This window comes from Chiroxiphia lanceolata, chromosome 2 (assembly GCF_009829145.1).
Source record: "Chiroxiphia lanceolata isolate bChiLan1 chromosome 2, bChiLan1.pri, whole genome shotgun sequence".
Classification (NCBI taxonomy): Eukaryota; Metazoa; Chordata; class Aves; order Passeriformes; family Pipridae; genus Chiroxiphia; species Chiroxiphia lanceolata.
The window spans coordinates 58,513,963-58,532,649 of NC_045638.1; the positions used below are offsets into that span (position 1 = coordinate 58,513,963).

General features: G+C 41.6%; 1 protein-coding gene across 1 annotated transcript in view; it reads left to right on the top strand.

Annotated features, from left to right (window-relative positions):
• The first annotated feature begins 9,048 nt into the window (after nucleotides 1-9,048).
• Nucleotides 9,049-18,687, top strand: part of LCP1 (lymphocyte cytosolic protein 1) — a 30,832-nt gene continuing 21,193 nt past the window's right edge. Inside the window, 1 exon segment of the mRNA XM_032679247.1 lies at nucleotides 9,049-9,266. The gene's annotated coding sequence lies outside the window, so the exon portion shown is untranslated.

The window sequence follows — 18,687 nt, forward strand, 5'->3', positions numbered from 1 at the left end:
CAAACCATCTTTCTGTCTGTCTCTTATGTCTGGTTTCTCTTACTTCTCTCTCTGTCATCTGTCAGAGTGCAAGACCTTTGGGGAAACTTACTTTCTTCTCCTCTGTCTTTCTTCAATTCCTGGAACCACAGTGCCTGGAGGGTCCAGAAACTTTTGTAGAAGCCAGACTTAGGAAAAAAGAAGACACAAAGATGTGAAGGGAAAAAAGCTGAACATCCAGGAGCATTCTGGGAAAAAAAATTCTTGGCTACTTTACACATTCTTCTATGCAAACTTGATGTGCCAGAGAGGATGGTTTCTGGCCAGCACTTCACGGTAACTGAGGCCATTTTCATCCTTGAGCAGCAGCACAGCTTAGTGTACCTGGTCCCAAGTTTTGGGATGGACTCCATAGCCAGTCTGTACATATTGTCCATGGCAGTGCTTGCCAGGCGCTTCAGTGGGAACATGCCCAGCAGAATGGGACTGGCAGCCCCCGGGTGGATGTGTAGGTACTCTTGCCTGTGGAGATCTACAGAGTTCTCCTTTTCAAGAACAGTCATTTAGGGGCTCTATTGGGTCCTCTGACATTTGAAAACACACCTGCTGACTTTGCCTCATTAGCTTTCAGTGTGCATTGACTACAGCAGCACAGAAAATGGAGCAGAGAAGTGAGGATGCAGGAACAAGAAACTCCTCTACTTGTCTGTGGATGTGCTCTGCCTGTTCCCTAGCAGTGCAGGCAGCTCCTGCATGATACCCACAGGTAGCAACACAAGCAGCATCTGTGTGAGCAAACTCATGCCCCCTGATAAGCATCTGACACTTCACTGTCAGTACTTGCTTTCAAGTGGTGGATCTTCCATCCCTCTGTGCTCCCTCAAAAATCTTTCACTTTTAGCAGAGAGCAAAATTAAACTCTGTTTTTTTTCTTTTACAGCACATGACTTCCATGGGATTTTCTAACTTAACTGCTATTCCAATATCAAGGGTCTTCCTGGCTATATTTTAGCCAGCTGCTAAATACATTGTTTGCTAAAACTTGTTCAGGCTGCCTCAAACTTTTGCTCATGTGTGTCTTGGCACTGTTACTGTCAAAGCCCAGATACTGCTTTACAGAGACTTCAAGAATAGTAACATACCTTTGGGTGAATACCCTTCAGTTGCCTTTGTAGGGTGTATTGACATATCTTCTAGCCTTATCTCAGCTGAGCTTTTAAGAACTATCAATGCCAGCCAGTAGGAGAGGAAGGTGTTTGACCAGGAAGATGAAAAAAAAGAAAACAAAAGGCAAGGAAAAGCCTGGTTTTGCTTACTTGAGATAAGCACTGATGATACTGAAAACATGAAGGAAGGATAACTGGGTTTTTGTGGGGTCAGCTGTAATCCATGTTTGTGATTCCTAACAGCAGAGAGGGGCAGAAATGTCTCCCCCTTCCCAAGCTTTCTCGTCTCATATTTATTAGTTTATATGTGTCATGGAAGAGATTAATCCCAAATGCAAGCTCTGCCTCAGAAGAAAGAATTTCTTGGATTTGTTTGAGAAAAGCCTGACTCAGATCATAGAATCACAGAACCCTTTAGGTTGGAAAAGACTCAGATTAAGTCCAACAGTAAAACAAACACTGTCAAGTTCACCACTAAACCACGTCACAAAGCACCACATCTACACATTTTAAATACCTCCTGGGATGGTGTCTCAAACACTTCCCTAAGCAGCCTGTTCCAGTGCTTGACAACCCTTTGGTGGTAGAAATTTTGCCTAACATCCAATCTAAACCTCCCCTGGCACAACCTGAGATCATTTCCAATTGTTACTTGGGAGAAGAGATTGACCCTAATCTGGCTACAACCTCCTTTCAGGTAGCTGTAGAGAGATACCTCCTGTGTTTGATCTCCATAGTAATGTCTACACCAAAGAAAACCCAGGCAATTTGTTTTTTGTTTTCCTGCAGCTTCAGCTGATGCAGGACATGTTCCTTCTGAGCAAAAGGCTGACAACCACCACAGGGCACAGACAACCTAGTGCTGACTTTCATCCTTCACTTGCAGGAAGGTGACGGGTCCCCCTGAAGCAGTTCCAGACGCAGGACTGGCTCTGCAAACACAACCATGGCAAGGCTGGAAACCACCACCCCCCCACTGTGGCAGTGTGGGGGGAAATATTTTTTTTCAGATGTGCTGTAGAAACTCAGCAAGTTCCTCCTGGGGGATGCAAACTTCCCCTCCTGACAGGGAACTAATAACTGCTTGTACGGGTTTCTGAGCAGCAGTTTCTGTGCGAAATTTTGGCCCATTGGTCTCCAGGCTTGGAAAATGCACAAGAGAGGCTGCAAAACAGAAGTGGGGATTTTGAGCTGAATATCTGTAGATATATTATGAAGAGCACTGGCTTCAATGCTTGAGAGCAAGCAAGCAGAAACTGCTAAGGTAGGAGTAAGGGAGTGAGGAAATTACAAGAGGTAGATGGAGAAGGAAGAAAAAAAAGAAAATGTGCAAAGGGAAAATGAGACAATAAAGGGAAGCATGCCAAACAAAGAGGAAGAGATATAAGGATACTGATTTGAAAAAATCTGAGTGGAAAAATAAAAGAAAACAGCTAAAAGCAGAGCAGACAGCCTACTAAAATTTCCAACGTTTAAAAACATATAAAATCAAAACACAATGATGGAGTATTTAAAAAGGCACATATGCAAGTGAGCCTATGTGCACACAACATTTTGTTCAGTCCTACAGGTATTTGTGTGCAAATTTTCATCTGTATCCAAAGGAAATTGAATTATTCTTTTCTTGGCAAAAAGCTGTTTTTCAGGAGAGCAGTTTCATTTATAATAGCTTTTTTTTTCCTGCCGTGGTTTGCGGCAGAATACAAGTACTTGAAATTCTGTCAGTGGACGGGCAGTGCCTGGGCTCTCAGCAGAACAGCTCTATCTTTGCCCCTGGGCGTGCTGCGGAGCCCTGTGCCCATGTAGCAGCCGGGGAGGGGCCTGGGGAAGCCTGTTTTTCTACCGTGTCAAAGCCACCTACTGATCATTCACCAAAATCCGAGTGAGACTGAGGCTGAAAGTGTATGAGAAAGTTGGTTAATCATGAAGCAGCTCCTGCCAGATCCATATTCTCAAAAATCAGTACTTTGTTTCCTCCCAGTTTTGTGATGATAAGTGACATATAACTAAAAAGAAAAGGGTTTTTTCCCATCCATTTCTCCATGCTTTTTACTCCTGTAAGCCTCTGCCCAGCTGACCCACCAAAGTCATGTTTTGATACTTTTCCTTCCATCCCAAAGATGAAGTATTTCCTGAAAGAAATACGGGACAACTAGGAAACAAATTCTGGGCTCAGTCAGGGTGTAACCAAGACTCTGGTTTTTTGGGAGTTCAAAAATACTCCAGAAACAGGATAGCCAGTACTGTTGCAACTGCCTCTGTGAATGACACTTCTAGACCCATATCTGTCTGGTAACAGGCTTTTCAGCTAGGGGAGTCACTGCCATTCTCTGCTGGAGATGTATGATTTGCATGCTTTCCTGGGAGAGCCAGGGGTGTGCACCCTTCTCCTACTGCAGTAGCCAGATCTGGGGGTTAACAGTGGCCAGGCTTCTCCAACTTCTTCTTGTCGCTTTCCCACCAAGTAAAACCTAAGATTAGCTCATGCACTGTCATTAATATTTCACTAGTACTCCCCATTGCAGCAAATGGATGGTTTTGATCAATAATTCATGGCTGGGTGTAGCCTATAAAATTCAAAGTGGGGTGTACACTTTCCTGTTATTTATTTATCACTGCTTTCATTTTACAGGGGTTTTTTTCTCACTGTTATTTCATTTTTCACTTGCTTAAATGCCTCTCCTTCAAAGTTCAGACTGCTTGAAGGAAATTAATCTTGTTTCTTCTGACTTTTAAATAAGGCTAAGCTCTCTGTGAGGGCCTGAGATTGAGCCATAAGGAAAACTTCCAGACCCACTCAGACACTTCAGTGCAGGAGATCTCTTTTAAACAAATGACTTGGGGAATTTGGTCTGACAGCTCAAAGTTCATCCGTGGCCTCAGAGCTGTGTGCTTTTGGTTTCACAGGGATATTTGGCTTCTTTTGCTGAGGGAACAGCCTGCTCCAAGACCAGCAATCAGTTGTTGCCCTGTCTCCTCCTCTGCCAGTGGGCACTCTTCTTTCAAAGCCCCCTGCCCACAGGTTTTGGGGAGTGCAAATCTCTCTGGGCTGATTGCAGGTTGTATCCCCTCATTAGGAGTGGTCTTTTGCTTTGCTTTGTCGAAACAGCCTACTCACAGCTTATTTGATCTTTGTGGCTCATCTTGATTCACAAATAAGACAGGTTGTAGTGAAACTGAAAGAAAGATTTATTTAGAAAACCCTAAGACAGGTTTTCAGGGTTTAGGGTTTGGAAACTGAAAGCTGCACAAGCACGTAAAATCAGAAACCAGTCTCCCAGCCTAGGAGGACATTATCCTCCTGTTTGTTCCTGTGCCCAGATCCAGGGGAGGGAATGAGGTTTGGAGAGCTTCTGCTTCTGAAAATTACCCCACCAAAAATATGCTTTTCAGTATGACAGAACTTCTTCCTACATTCTTCTACCTCCATCTGTGCCAGTATACAAGCCTAGATGTCCTTCCCTGCCCAAGTACAAATGTCTTGCTGCTGATTCATGCTTGAGGCTGCTGTAGTTGCTGTGTGGCAGAGGTTTCCCTGTGTTCACACCTTTAGGCATGAGCCATCACCCTACACCCTATCTTCTCTCTCCTGCTCTCCACAGAGCAGCTGTGCAGAGTGCCACGGGGAATGTGGGGGCAGGGAGGTCCAGGGGGTTGGTGAGTCCTGGCATGCAGTGTGGTGGCTGCAAGGGGGTTGGAGACCACATTTCTTGGGGAGAGAGAGTACAGTGGCAGACTCCAGTTGGAGGTGAAGTCCTGGCAGGGATATATCTACCCCACTCCTTCCTGCGTGAACGTATTTAGACAAAGAGTGAGATGCTCTTGTTGCACCAATTCATGATTCATTCATATGTATGATTTCACGATATCATGATTCCATCCCCAACAAACATCAGTATCCATGTTGTGACAGGTTCAATGGGATCTCTCAGCATTCCTTTGCATTCTCTAGGCTTTCTCCAGCAGATGTAATGTGGGAAGAAAGTGTAAAAGGTCTTATTTTCACATGCATTCTGCAAAGTCTGCAGTCTTTAGTATCCTCTCTCCTGCAGAGATCAGAGGTGGCATTTCAGGGTACATTGCTAAAATAGTCCCAGCAGTGGTCAAATTACCAACTTTTACCTGAGTACATGCCATCAGAGTAATGACTCCTGCTTTGCAAAGATTCATTTACCTTTTAACAGCATTTGAGTTCTCACTGCCTTTAACAGAAACAAGGAGAGGGTCACACAAAATAAAGGTGCAATTCAAATTGCGTCAAATTGTAGTGGGAATTAGATTGGGTCCTCTCTACTTATATAAGGGTAAGGTATTATTTGTTTAAATGAGATCACTTTTAAATTATTTCCATTAATTTTGATTTGCCCTAGTTTTTCATTGACCATGATGTTCCCCTCAAAGGGTTCGTTTAAAATTATGCTATCATTAAAACAAAGACACTTTACAAAGTCCACAACAGTCTTCCATTGTCAGCTTGGACGATCTGTAATGCAGTGCCTGCTCTGCTCCCTACCAGGCTCTTCCCATCCAGTGTATGTTCTTGGATTGAGGGAACGTCTACAACCTGTGACTATATCTGCAGTGGCAAGGAAGATGTTACATTATATGAATGTGATTTTGCGAAGTAATGGCTTTTGGAGAAATTCATTTCATGAAGCAGAAGCAGCCTGCAGGAAGGCAAAAGTCTTGGAAGGTTGCAGCGGGCAGTTAAAAATGTGAGAGCCAAGAGGTGGTTGTGCCAGAAAAGGCCACCACAGGAATATGCTTCCCCAGTTCCCATAAGGAAAGTGCTCATCTACAGAAGACCCAAACTCCCTCCTCACTTGGAGATCCCCTGCAAGCCCCTCAGGGCTGCCAGAACGCAATGCTGTCAAGTAAGACCAAGCTGCTATACCTCTCCTTAGGCAGAAGGCCCAGATCCTTCAAATGTAATTCCCATTCATTGGTGGAAGTGGGATCAGTGGTTCCTGCATGCTTTTTGGGTTGTAACTTACCTTGCTAAGAAATATCCGAGTTTGATGACAGGAGAACACAGGCAGTTGCCACCCTTCTCAAGGCTCCCTAAGGCACCGGGGGATGGAGTGGGGGAAGATGAGAGCCTGTTGGCAGGTGAGGAGGTGGGACTGAAAGAACTCTGCCACTCAAAGCTGCACAGCTGACTCAGAGGTAGAGGAGAGGAGGAGATAAGTTGTGGAAGGGTTTGAAGCCTGTGGTGACACGGTCTGGCTGACCTGCAGTGAAGCATGGCTGCATTACATGGGCAGCAGGATGAGAGTGTCAGGGCTGCAAAAGGTACGTGGAAAGAAAAGTCTTTCAGGCACAGGGACGATGAGAGCCAAGGCTTTTGAAGTATTTTAGTGGTGACAACAGAGGGGAAGGGTTTGGTTTTGATCTGTTTAGCTGTGGCTCAGGGGAATGGTCTGTTTATAATTATAGTCCTCTCTCTGCAAGTGATTGGACACAGTGCATGTTAATTTATGATACTTAATTTTTAGACAATCATCTTAGATGTCTTTTTCTAATGTCTTTTTCTGTAACTGGAGGAATACCTCTCTTTTAACTGTTTTACTTTTCATACAAGTAAATCTCAAAGTAGCTGCACTGGTATTTTTGGCCCTAAGACTGAAGCTGTAGGTCAAGTGTACTGTTTTTCTAATGTAGGACAGTAATGGACAGTTAACTCAGTATCACAGTACATCCTGTCTTAATACCAGCTAGCCTGTTGTTAACCACAAGCATACTTTATGGCAAAATACAAGCTATTTATATTGAAGAGTTACAACACGCTTCTAGGAAATCAGTACTATAGCGATAGCCTGCAGTATCCTACCCTGTTTAAGAAATTACTTTGGAGATATCATTGTCATAGAATCATACATTGTCAGGAGTACCACAAACAACCATCACACAGGTTCAAGTTAACCAGGTGCAGGTAGATGTTAACTATTGCACCATACCACTTAAATGTATTTCAACGCTGCCCAATAAAATCATTACTTGTGTCAAGCTTCAAGGATGAACAGTGCAGGGTTTAAATAGCATATTGTCATGACAGGACTTCATCTGGGACTGAAGACTACTTAATAATATTTGGTGACACAGCATTATTAGGTGTACATAGTGACATTCCAGTAGGTCTCGAAATGAGGCAGAGAAAGGGATTCATGGTTCACATGGCAAATATATCAAAATCTTTTTTTTATGTTGGCCTTATAAATCCATCATATCCCTGCTGTCCTTGTATTTCTAAGCTTGTTTGAGCACTTCTTTACCACAGCTGGTGCCTATTGGTATGTGCTGGTATGAATCAGTGCTGATGACACAGTACAGAGCTCAGTTTAGTTGATATGAATATAAAATACCACACAGTACGGTGGAAAATCTGAGTTGCTCACCTACCTTCTGCATAAGCTGTAATAACTCAGGAGAGGATGTTAAGGACGTTAAGCAAACATCTCTGTTAAGGAAACACCCACCCCTAGTTTTCCTGTGCAAGTAAGATGTAAAATTTAAGGCATACATCCCTTTGGTCCTCTCTTTTCTATCTCAGAAAATGTATTGCAGCATTTAATAGGATGTCATGGAGACCAACAGAAATAATTAAGGATTTGGATAAGGTCTGTAAGAAAAATGTTGGGGCAAACCATCAGGCTGGTGTAAAATATCCCAGAAAACAAAGAAGAGGAGCTGTGGCACGGGCTATCAAATAATTAAATACCATAGCGGAGGTATTTTTCTAATAGAAGTAAGTAATCAAAAATGCCTGGAACATGTTTCAGTGTATTTCTGAATACAGCAAATGCATGTGTGCTTCAAGGGTGGATCTTAACTATGGAGATTTTTCTGTGAGAAGGTTTTCCCGATGCTCTTTCTGGTTCCAGTTGGTCTAAGGAATTGTGCATGACAGTTTTGTCATTAAAACCATTCAGTTTGATAATTTTTTCAGCTGCCTCTTTTCAGAGGTAAAAGTCAGAACAGAAGTTGTTAAAAAAGCTGAAGGATGATTCTTAAGCCTGTGGAAAGTGACAAGAATTTTGCTATTAAGGCAGGACATTTCTTAAAATCCCTATGGGATTGATGAGCAACTTTTCTCTCTTGATATCACGTTTTCAGATCTCTTAAGGCTTCTGCAATGCTGCATCATCAGGGTTGAAAGACAGTTTGTATTTGCAGCCATCAAGCACTTTTATGCTTGACCCTCAGTGTAGCTGGGAAAACTGTCCTTGAAATCTGTGTCAGTCATGAGGTCGTGTGAGGTGTGTTGTGTCCTTTTAAGGTTCCCTTGTTCAATAAAGGCTTGGGCAAACTGTAGAGAGACAGCAGGATGGTCCTGGGCTGGAGCACAACAAATCAGAGAAGAGGTAGAAAGGGCTCAACTTGTTCAGCTTGGAGAGCAGAGGGCTGAGGGATCTTCTTGGTGTCTACACCTACCTAATCAGAGGTTATAGAGAAGATGGAGCCAGCCTTTTGTCAGCATTGCACACTGAGAATGAAAGGCCACAAGTTGCATCAAAGGAAATTCCAACTACATGCATGGAAAAAAAGTTTTCACAGTGAGGACAGTCAAACTTTGACAGAGGTTGCTCAGAGATGCTGAAGAGTTTCCATCCCTGACGACACTGTCCCAGGGACCCCAGCCTGGCTTTGCAGCCAGCTCTGCCTTGAGCACGAGGTGGGACTGCAGACCTTGCTGTTACACATTTCAACCACGGCTGCTTCTATCAGCATTTTGCGTGCGTGTGCACACATGCATGTCTTAGTGAGTGAGAACAGAACTGAGAGGAAGTGGTACACGCCAGTGGACCTATTGTAGGAGTAATGAGGTTAGAGACTGCTAAATTTCCTTATAAAGACAAAATCTATGACACTATGATGTTTTGTCACCAGTCACTTCCCACTCTAGACTCAGTCTTGGGCTCTTAGTCTTGGGCTTGACTAGTTGCTCTGCAGAAAAGCAAGAATTTCCTGATCACGCAGTGACCTATTTCAACATACTACTTTGCAGTTCCTCAACCGTACAAGAAGTTTGGTTTTGTAAGAAGTTCTTCCCTTTCTGTTGGATTTGCAGCTGTTGAGGTGTTTGTTGCTCTGACAGTTTGGACCCACTGCTTAGCCCAGGAGGTAAGATCACAGCATCTGCTGTTTTTTTGGCAAGTTGCCCTCACTGAGCTTACCAGCAGTTTAACTGCACAGGAAATTGTGGTCACCATGAAAAACAGTGCATGTTCTGTATTAGTGTGAAGCATTATCCAGTAGTCTTGTGCCTCGCATTTCTACTGACCTTCAGGAAAGTGTTTGATGGATTTAATTGGGTAAAGTGGTTTCTGGCTGAGTAGAATAGTAGTCTTTGACTTGGCAGGGCATGATAAAGTGAGAAACTATTATTTAGATTGCAGAGGGGATCCCTGTAAGAAAGTAATTCTAATTCCAGTGATCAAAAACACGGATTCATACAGATAATGCATTTTGGCTCATAATGTTTACAATGTCATCTGCTGGCTGTTAGGATATTTATATCAGGCTTTTGTAAAAGTAATTTTATTTTCCAGAGGATAAATAAAACTAATTCATTATGGAGCCTAATTGTAGTAGGGACTTCTGCTTTAAAAATAGTGATATGGAGCGGTCCTAACGTTATATTTGCCTTTTAAGATCTTGACTGTTAAATCTGGTCAGGCTTGTCCCTTGTCACCTTTGGGATTTCCGCTCAAGCTGCAGATGAATTATGATTTGGAAATGCCTACAGATATTTTAGGTGGTAGTGTGGTGAGCAGCAGTCTATAGGCTTAACTTTTTGCTCTGTAACAGCCTTGTTGTTCTTGTCATATGGCGGTTTCATCAGCACATGGATTTGGTTTGAACACTATACAACTGACCCAGTGGGACTTCAGGTTTTTGCTATCACAGCCAAAGTCAAAGGCAGGGTTGGCTGACTGATAGCTTTCTGCTACAGATATCGAGTGAAGATGATCTCTAGAAAATGCAGCTGGGTGCTCAGCAGGTTGCTGTTTGATCATCTTGATAAAAGCAAATCACACTCTGAAGCCTCTCCTGTAGAGAAACTCCAGCATGTATCACCTTTCTACTGTGTAACAGGAGCAGTTTGGCCTCCTGAGATGGGGACAGAGGTTCTGCAGAAGATCAGAGATGCAGCTGGGGAAGCTCTCCTGAGTAGATAGGAGATGTGGAAACCTCCTCTATGGTGGGAAACTCCATTGAGAAGGGTTGCTAGAGTCAGAAGGGAGTGGGAAGTACCTGGCTGCTTGCTGGTAACAAGAGCAGGGGTTTCTGCTTCAGTCCTGACCATGAGGTCCAGATTTACTTAGCTCAGAAGCTGAAGACAATGCTCTATAGGTCAAAAAAGGGATGCATTATATTACTGGTTTTGAATCTGCTTCTTCAACTGAAACTGAGTAACAGTTCGGACTGAATACTATTATGGTTATAAAATGTTTGAGAGTCTATATGAAGCTCATTTTAGTGAACAAATCTAGTGGTGTTGCTTCTCTCCCCTTGCTCACAGAACCTGCCACATACTCCACTGTCTTGTATTTTGCTACCAATTTTTTTAATCCTGTTCCCTTCCAATTTCAATCATGAGCATTTCAAAATCCAGCTCTGTAGCATGGAGGAGAGTTATCTTGACAGAAAACCTACCATGAAGTCATCACCATATGTTTTTTATAAAGTATGAAAGAATTTTAGAAAGAGCTTGAGTAAAGGGCAAGTAAGGAGACAGGGGAGTTCAGGCGAGTACAGTGCATTGAGAAATGTAGCTGATTTTCATACTTTTAGCCCTTTCATGCAAAACAGCAGACTTCAGAGAAATGCTGATACATAACATAAAATATTTATGAAAATGAAAAATATTTAGGGAAAAATCTGAAACGGTATTTAGGTGCTGCAAGATGAAACACGGAACTCTGCTTTGGTCGCTCTGTGCATTTTTGCACTTATCAAAGGAAAGATGTAGGACAAGAAATAAATCCCTTCCCCTGAGTGAAACAAGTGGGGTGTCCTGGACGTGGAGGCAGCACCCATGGGGAGGAGAGTGGCATGTGAGAGGCATGAGAGGGATGCCCAGTGGCAGGGCTCAGTGACCATGCCATAAAGCCAAATCATTCTTCAGTGGAAGGGGGCTCAGGAGGACTGTGCCTCCCAGTGCTCCAGGTCCTGCTTCGGTTCCCTGTTGCACACTTAGAGACATTACAGCTCCCAACATGGCACCATTGTAGGATGGGGCCCAAGCAGCAGGACAGCTGGTAAGGGGGGCTATGTTCGGACATGCTCTCCATTTTCAGGTCTGGTTCTGTGGGTGGAAGGGCCTGGTCATTGCTGAAATCAGTGAGGTGTCCTGCAGACCTGAGGAGAGACTACAACTCCCAGCATGGGAGCGACAGAAGCAGATTCATAAATCCATGTGGAATAAGTAAAATGCAAATATATGTTTGTATCTAAAAATCTCCTTTCTACAGCTGGAACATGTTTTTAAATATTTTCCATGCACAGAGGAACTGTTTTCCTGCAAACGAGCTGGAAACACAGGTCCTCTTCTCCTTTTCTTGCATCAGGCTTCCACAGGACATCTGGGACTGAGTCAGTAGTTTGTGACCTGACCTCCTACCATAAGACTGCAGTATTCAGGAATAGGAAGAGAAGATTTTATCTATCTGTCCAGGGTTTTGTGCCCATCTGCCGCCCCAGTTGTGATGGGGCAGAGGTGGGGTAGCTCCTCACACCCATAGCCAAAGCAGCCCCTGCAGATGGAACTGGGTGGGGCAGTACTTTCCATACCAAATGGGGCATCTGCTGAACTACTGAAGCTGTTTGTCAATTCAGCTTGGTTTGAAAACTAGCTTTGGAAAAAAATATTAATGAAAATCACTGGACAGCATTTGAAAATCAAAATGTTCCTTTATCTGTAGAAAAATGTTTTCACTTTAAAGTTAGCTAGTTTGTGTTGGTAAAGAGATAGGAAAGATAAGTGACCCAACAAAAAATGTAGTATACTGGATCTTATTTTTTTGAGAAAAATTCTACAGACTCTATTAAAAAATAATATGTACACATGTACTGTCTCCTAGTAGAATGTATATGACAGATAAAAGACATATAAGGAGAGTACTTATAGTTTCACAGCTCTGCCTTCTCAATGTTTTAATTTCCTTGAAGGATTAGCCTTCCCTACCACTGAGTGGTACTGGAAAGAGACCTCCATCTCTCTCCAGACTCTGTGGATTTTCCCTTCCTAAGCTCTGTTGACTGGGTTTGATTTAGGACTCACGTATCACATTGACAAATAAGGTCATTTATAAAATGGAACATTAAGAAAATAACTCATGGACATCACCACGTGACTTTCTGAACAGTGACAAATGTCTTTTCTCTGTGGTTTTTTTTTTCAAATTGTATACAAAATAAAATAGGTGAAGTGCAACAGTTTAATAATTCCAGTGCCTGCATACATGGTGAGATTTGCTGTTGCAGACACCAAGCTTTTAAAAAGCCTTTGAGGCAAAGATTGTAATTTATTGTGGGCTAAACTGTGAGTCTTTATAATGTACCAGGGAGGAAGTATTTGCCATAACTTCAAAAAGACTCCTCTTTGTTTTGTATGTTTATTTCAACAGCAAGATCCCACCCAAATTGAAAGTCCTGTGATACACGTCCCACATTGCTAATTGAGTCAAGTACATTTCTGTCTAGTTTAGGATTTAAAATTTAGCTCAGCATCTTTGAGGAAATTTAAAAAATACTCTTATTCATCTATAGCTATTTAAGAAGGGAAAGTGTCATACCTCTAAGTGCACAACTTGAAAAATTAACTTTTTTTAATGAGCAACAACACATTTGAAGATGTTGCAGTTTGTGCTTAAATGATTTTCAAAGTTGTTGTGTAACAAATGTGTCTAATTGACATGTGGTTCACAATCAGATGGTATTTGCTGATACTGTCAGCCATGGTGAGTAGCTGATTAGCTGGAGACTAACCCACTAGCAAGGAAGAGACATATGGATTCTAATTTTTATTTTACATCATTAGCAGAAAAAAAAGCTATCACAAAAAAATGTCCACTCAACCTGCCTGGAAGCTGTGACAAGCAAGAATAAAGGACACCATTTGTCTAAGATGCTTGGATATCCCAGAGCTATTGCTGCAAATAATCACCTGCAGCTTCAAACTGACTGTAAGGCTTGGGAAATTTAGCTTTAAACCTACTATCGTATTGTGCTGTGGCTGCACTATGGATCACCCTGCTAGACCAGGGATGTAAGCATGTTATTTTGATCAGAATTGTAAGAAAACCAACAGATAAGAAATATATGAGAGACAAGTATGATAATAGCAAATATTCTGAGACTATGAAGTTTAATTGGGACATAAACTATTCTGGATTATACAAAAGAACATGTTTGGCTGACTGCCTACAAGATGGCTTTGCTTGCTACATTTTTGTTGAAGGATATTGCTGATGAGCACAAGATGAAACTTCAAATTGAGGAACTTCTAGGCCACACTGCTGTGGTTGTAGCATTGATTCTTCTTTCAACATGAGATCCACTGAGTAATTTCTCTTTTTCTCAGCCCTTTGTGCCAATGAAAATGGCAAAAACTTGTCTCCAGAAAGAAAATATCAGAGCCTAACTCAAAAATCTTTTCTCGTTTCTTCCTCAGCCCTTTCACACTGTAGAAAACCAGCTGAGACATGTTTTTTGAACAGAAATGCATATGAATATATGGACTTATGTGTAGTACCTTGTGAGAGAAAGGTAGAGGGAAATCCTTCTGGGAAGGAATATCTTATCAGGGATATTCTGATGAGTGAACAGGAATGGGCAGGTACACAATGGTGCGATAAATATGGGAGGAAGATTGAATAAGCTCAAGATACTCCCTTTTCCCTTATATTTTTCTGGCCTATGGGATGCTTCACATCACAACAGTTTCTGCACAATTCTGAGGCCCCTTCTCTTAATCCTACCTGCTGATGCAATGATCCAGAGCAGGATGTGCATTGGGGGAGGATTGCTTTTGATATCAGCTAGGAGGGAAAGTCTAATGCAGACAAGAGCTAGGAAAGTATTCCCCAACCCTTACAGAAAGCTGGACATTGGAAACTGGATTTGTGGATGAGACAAGAAAGAGAAAAGGAACTAGAGCTGTGGGCTCTGATAAAATAAAAGGCAGAATTTTGTGTGAGGAGGGGGGCGGTCTTACACAACTCTAACAGCTGTGTTTTGCAACAGCGAGTGCCTCTTATTTCATCACTTTCAGAAAAAAATTAACAAATTTAAAGAGAAGATAGCAGGAGAAATAGGGAAATTTATATATGACAGGTAACATGTGTTGTGTCATTCTCCCAACAGCTAGAGAGGTCGTCATATAATTAACAAAGTTAGGGTACATTGACAAAACAAAGCCCTGACGGTATAAAGTGCATAAATATTAGTAGTGAATTCAACTTCCTTGGCACCAAATTCTCAGTTAAGTTGTTCCTGACTAAATGTGTTGGTGAAATGTAATGCTGTCCCTTGAAATTTGCTTTTTTGCTTTGGGAAAAGGTACAACTTTATGTCTAGCTGTAAAGTACCATTTCACATCTTCAAGGTTTTCATTGCCTTGCTTGCAATAAGGCTTAAATACCAGAGAAGTGGAGGAAAATATGAAACAAGGTAACTATTTAATACAACTCTTGGAAAACCTTGAGGTTATAATGGCTTTGCCATTTATTATTTATATTGCATGGTGGGTGCACACTTTGCCAAGCAACGCATAACCAGGCTGCTTCTCAGACTATGGCTTCAAAATTGAAAAGAAATGAAAGAAAATCAATATCACTGTGTTTCAATTTAGCAATAACATTCAGGTATTAGGATTATTTTAGCTCTTCCTTTATATTCCAGTCTGAAAATAGTTTGTTATTAGAACTCTTAAAACATCAGTGTGATCATAGGTTCTTCTGAGGATAAGGACAAATAAAAGGAGACTTTACGGCACGGCTATAACATTAGTTTGGAAATGATGGCAGGGAAGGGAGTGCTTCGTTAGAAGCTCTTTTGATATCAGTTTGTTACAATTCTCAGCAGCTTAGGTGAGATAATTCATTTTCCCTTTTTTTTACATTAATCTGTAACTCAGTAGTCTTCTGAGGAGGAAAGAGTGCATGTGCACAATTTTATTTTTCGCTTTTGCAATAGTGGGTTTATGCTCTTTGGCAAACAAGAAGGAAGTGTCTCTTCCAGGCAGTGTGTAATCTGGATGTCCTGAAGCCATCTGAGTCTCAGAGTGCCTCAGGGAGTGTTTTATTTTTCTTCTGAATGTTTATTACCTTCCATTTCTTTCTTGTTGGCAGTTCCAGTTTCTTTCTTGCTCTAACCTGGGGAGCTGTCTTCCTCTCCTCAGCATCCTGTCTCAGCATCCAAGCATGTGCTGATTTTCACCTCATTCTCTCCAAGGAATTTCAGTTCTTTCACTGATCTTCCATCACACCAAATTCAAAATCTTTCCTCCCAACTGCTGCTGATCTTCAATATCTCATTTGTGCTGATAGCTAGGCTGTTTGCATTCAGTCCTTATTAAACTCCCTCTGTGTTGCCATGCCTCTCCCATGCCCAGCTTTTTTCTTTGCTTCTTGCTGTACATCACTGTGCTCAAAGCCTTCTCCTGGGTCTCACCAGCTGATTTTCCCTTTGCACCTCCCTCAGGCAGCTCCTCGACAACTATTCTCTTCAAAGTAGCTTTTTCAACTAGTTCATATTGCTCATCATTTCCACATATTCTCCTTTGCTCTTTTCTTCTGCATTTTTTTCTCTGCATCTCTCTTATACTGATTTGGCAAATGGTTTGGAGCAGAGCAGTGCACCATGTGCTTGCAATGCCTTGTGGGTTGTGAGTAATTGGACTACTCACCCAGGATTGTTGGATGCCCTCTTGATGGGATGCCCAAAGCATTTTCAGTTTGCACTGAGGATGGTGAAGTGCTATAAGTGATTGACCCCTAGGAGCAAATAGCTCTCTTTTGGCTGATAAAATCAGAAGGAAAATATCGAGCCTGACCTCTCACAGCATTATCCAGAAGCATTTTACATTTCTGTCTGTCTAAGTATCATCATTTAATGATCTAAGCAAAATAAGCATTTTATATACTGAAAAGTAGGTTTTTTGAAAGCGAATTTTCTCCTTTTTGCCATTTTCTCCTTTAAAGCTTTGGACTTCTAATCTCTTGATTTCCTCATGTTTTGTTTTTACTACTTGAACACTTTAAAGAATGACAGTGATTTTTAATTGAGAATAACTCAGAAACCTTTAATCTAAAAATTCTGGTTTTGATTAATTGATTGTAAATTGAAGGGCTTTCACATGCTTGCCAAGGGGGTTGGCAGAGGTCTTCTGGCTGCAGATGAGCCTAGAAGATCTGCAGTGAAGACATTAAAGTTTTCCCCTGCCTGCATTGCATTCCCTTGCTGAAAATGACATTAGAGATAACCTGAAACTATATAGAGGTGGTGGCTATAAAGGGATTTTTTTGTTGATATGGATTTTACATGGCATTATGTGGTATGGATTTTTTCTGTTGGTATGGATTTTACGTACTGTGGTAAGCACTAGTGTCAAACCCTCAGAGAGATGATGGGTTATGATGCATTTGACCTGCCAAAATAGCTGTGCAGATGGCAGCAGGGTGCCTGTCCAAATCGCATGGATGCAAAACCAGAGTGGGGTATTAGTCAGCAATACCCAGTGATGTTAGATGCTGGAGCTGACAGGCTGAAATCAAGAGATAATAGGGGGGTGAAAATGTAGAAGAAACTCAGTTGTGTGTTGGAGCAGGCAGTGACAATCCCTCTGTTGCCTGAGTACAAATACTCCTCAGGTGATCAAGGACCAGTTCTCGTTCTCGGCGCAGAGGTGCATCTGGTTGCTCAGCCAAGTACCTCCTTTACAATGGAGTGGATAATACTGACCTAAAAATCATGTCAAAAGGGGTCATTACAGCAAAGTCCTTCATCCTATTATTATTAGTAGTATAAATGCCCACACATGTGAACAGATTTACTGTTAATAGGATTCTCTGTATTGAACAGATCACTTATCAGAGGCCACAACTTCTTATGCAATCAAGAAGAGTCCATTTTATGTCAGTGATAATTTTTCCTCAAGGTCACTTTGCAAAAGCAATGTTATAGGCAACAACCTGTGGTGTTTTTTACCCATTAAGCCTAGAACAGTCTTAATGTTATCAAAAGTTGTGTGGCAAATTATATTGCTCGATCAAGTGACTGGACTAGAAGAGATGATCTTGCAGCGGAATATGGATTTTCTTGCTGATAGTGTAAGATTTTCATGTGTTCAGGTGCATTTTAGTTAATCCACAATTTGCAAAACCACACAGCAGGCAACAAAAAAGATTGATAGTGAGGCATCAGAGGCAGGAATAATGCTAGGATGATGGGGGAAGACTATGGATCTAATTTTACCCTAGTATACATAACCCACATTGTTAGAGTATCAGAGGGATTTTTGAAGGTAATTCTTGAAAATATGGTGGTTAGAACCAATTTTAATACTGTATTTCAATAGCAATCATCAGCTCCATTGTGCAGAAAACTGCACATGGGTTTTCATGCCAGAAGAGCGATAGTATTGTGGCTTCTTCTGCATTTCTTTACTTATGAAGGTTGGAGCAAACAAATGGATTTTTCACTGTTGTCCTCATCCTAAAATCACAGTGACTAGGCAGAAAGAGGGTGCATAATGCTAGAGGGAGACAGCAAACAAGAAGTTAATCACATGAGATTGCCTTTGGGCTGTTTCAAAGCTATGTCCATAGTGGTTTTCACAGACACAAGGAATCAATGCATGAGTTCAAGAGAGCATTGAATCTGAAGCCCAGATAGGCTGTACCTAACTTTGCCTTTTTTTTTAGAGGGCTATAGCAAACGTGTATTTTTTTTTCTAATTTTGCAATATTAACTTAAGTCTGGGAATGGGGTATTTCTGATTTTTTCCCCCTCTCATTTGAACACTGTAGCTACAGCAACCACTTCCCAAGATCAACTCAGGTTTCTATTCTATTCTATTTAAATAGTTGCTTGGTTAATTAATAGTTAAAGAGACATAGGACACTAGAGTCATTCTCACTAATATAGAATAATAGATAGTCTGTCTCCTGAATAGTTTCCTCATGAATAGATGCAAGGGACAGTAGGTGCATGAAAAAAGAAAAGGGGTATAATGTGCATCTTCTGGCAGTGTATTTAATGATGTGATACAAGGAAGTAAACTTTCCCATTCTGATTATTAAGAAAGGCATCTAGAAAGTGAAAGTCCAATTGTTTCTCCTGCTTTATATCTTTGATGAGAGAAAAGGCAGGAAAACTTTTTCCAGCCACACATTCCTAAAGCTACCCAACCTCAGGCACTTAGATATCTTGGGAGGAAAGTCCTTAAAAGAGGTAGCTGACTTCCGGGAAGCCAGACCTGGTGCTCTGAACACTTTGTGAAGGAGCTTCTCTCCAATCCTCCACCTTGTAAGGGTGA